Raw genomic sequence first — 2,656 nt, 5'->3', positions numbered from 1 at the left:
GACCTGCAGTCTCCTGACTCTCAGTCTCATGCAATGTTCTGCCAGGAAAACGCACCTCCTGTTAGAATTCCTAACTTGGCAACTTGTCACTCATTCGCTCGAAGTATTTAAAAGGCACTTTGGAAAGGGATAAGTGTGTTTGCTGGGTGGGGCGGAGTGGTCATGTGACCAACACACAGCACAGTTTTCCTCCACCTCCTCTGTCTCCCACTCTGATTGGACTGAAGTGGCCATTAATACTCACTCTAGCCTCAGCATCTCTCCAGAGAGCTGGCACTGCCAAGTTGTTCCTTTGAAGGGCAATTAAACATAAGAGATTGAAAATCTACACATTAAAAGGATTTTTATTTAATAGAAATGGAATATATCCACTGCAGATTAGTTTTCCTCACCCTTCTTGTCGAATATTAGAAACGGAGTCCCAGGTCTAGGAAGATCCAGTTCTCAGAGCAGCAGCCTTGGCCCCAGTCCCTTACCCACAGCTCCTCAAAGAAGCAGCACAGATTGCCACCCGCCCTCACCCTCAGTTCTGTGTTGTGGCGGTCAGATCACCTCACTGTCCTGGCCACGGCCACTGCCAGAGAGCTAGGAGACAGTCATACAATGGTTCCAGGGTCCTCCTTCCTCTTCATCTTTACAACAGCTCAGAGCTTTCAAGGGAGACATACTTTTCATTTCCCCAAGTTTCAAGATTTTTGTCACTTGTGGGAGCTACAGACAGAATGAGGAAGGATACCCAGGTTTGGCTCTTGGCACCTGGCCAGGGTCAGGGCTGGGAAGGGCTGCGCTAGGGCACTAGAATCAGTGGTTCCAGGGTGGAGAGAGACCTAGGGTGTGTGCAGAGCCAGGATGTCTTTCCTAGGGCCTTTGGGCCAGCAGAGGACACTAGAGGAGTGGGGTAGGGTGAGCAGGCATTGTGGATCATTAACAGCTTTTTAGGCCCTGCCCTGGGTCCCAGGCCTGGTGTGACATAACTAGCTGTGTGCAGGGACTAACCTGCTCAGTAGGCCTGAGCCTCCATTTGTTCGTATGTATCATGATACCCCCGCCCCTTTTTTTAAGTCTGTGATAGTTTCATCAAGCAAATTATCAACAAGCAAAACAAACAAAGCCTTCCTTGTTTGTTTTCAAAGAAGCATTTGCTATTTTTTATCGAATGGAATTAAGTTCCTTACCATTGCATGCTCTTCTCAAGTCTAAAAATAGTGCTTTTTATTTTTGGAGATCAACAAATGGTTCAGTTTGACTGGAGCATGGGAAGGGAATAAGAGAGCCACTAACAGGAAGTGTGACCTGAAAGGGAGGCTGGAGTGGGACCAAGAAGGCAGACCACTTGTAGACTTGGGCATGAGGACCCACTGCCCTGGGTACCATGGTTAGGAGGACACCCTCCACCAACACACACCATGTGCTGTCTATACTGTGCTTAGAATACTTGAGAATTCCCCAGCCACGCGTCCCCAAGGGCTGTGTGGCCTCCTCCCCAGAGGTGTCGGAGCATACCATTTGTGTAGCTCTATGTCCAAGGGACGACCCAGGGCAACTGTTTGCAGGGGTGGGCATATAGACATGAAGGCTGGAGCATCCCCAGGACACAGGAGCCTGGTTTGGGGCTCCTGATAATACACAGGGGAGCTAAGGGTGGGGCGAGAACAAGGGCAGCTGCAGACTTTTAAGGTGGGCCATGGTCCAGCCAGGACGCCAAGGAGTCTGAGAAGTCTATACAAACATATAGGAGTCCAATAATTTAGAAATAAATATATGCCGTTATAAGACGTAGTGATGGTGATGAGCACTGTAAAGCAAAATAAAGCAGGTTAAGAAGTTGGAGTGTATGGAGGGTGCTCTTTTAGAAAAGGAGGTCCGGGAAGTCATCTCTGAGGTGGCAGCATTTAAGCAGAGACCTGAATGAAGTAAGGGAGTGAGGGGACTGGGGTATTCTAGCATGGGTGCCTAGGATAACAGCCGGGAAGACTTTATGGCTAGAGATGAACTTGTACAGATACGTAGGAGGGGCTGATCAGATCAGGCCTTTGCAGATCATGATAAGGGGACTTTTATTCTAAGAACGAGGGTAATCCTAAAATTTAAATGGGACCATAAAAGACCCCGAATAGCCACAGCAATCTTGAGAAATAAGAACAAAGTGGGAGGTATCACACTACCCAACATCAAATCATACTACAAGGCTACAGTAATCAAAACAGTATGGTACTGGCATAAAAACAGACACATAGCCCAATGGAAGAGAATAGAGACCCCAGAAATAAATCCATCCATATACGGTCATTTAATCTATGACAATGGAAGCAAGAATTTACATTGGAGTAAAGAGAGTCTATTTAATAAATTGTGCTGGGAAAATTGAACTGACATGTGCAAAAAAATGAAAATGAACCACCTACTTACATCATATACAAGAACAAATTCAAAATGGATTAAAGACTTAAATGTAAGACCTGAAACCATAAAACTCATAGAAGGAAACATAGGGAGTAAATTTGCAGACATTACCCTCAGTAATATTTTTACTGATATATCCCCTCAGGCAAGGGAAATAAAAGAAAAAATAAACATATGTGATTACATCAAACTTAAAAGTTTTTCACAGCAAAGGAAATCATCAATAAAACAAAAAGGAAGCCTACTGAATGGG

The sequence above is a fragment of the Hipposideros armiger genome, unplaced genomic scaffold (genome assembly GCF_001890085.2).
Source record: "Hipposideros armiger isolate ML-2016 unplaced genomic scaffold, ASM189008v1 scaffold_148, whole genome shotgun sequence".
In the NCBI taxonomy this organism is placed as follows: Eukaryota; Metazoa; Chordata; class Mammalia; order Chiroptera; family Hipposideridae; genus Hipposideros; species Hipposideros armiger.
The sequence above is the reverse complement of the archived record's forward strand: the minus strand, read 5'-3'. Positions refer to the sequence as shown.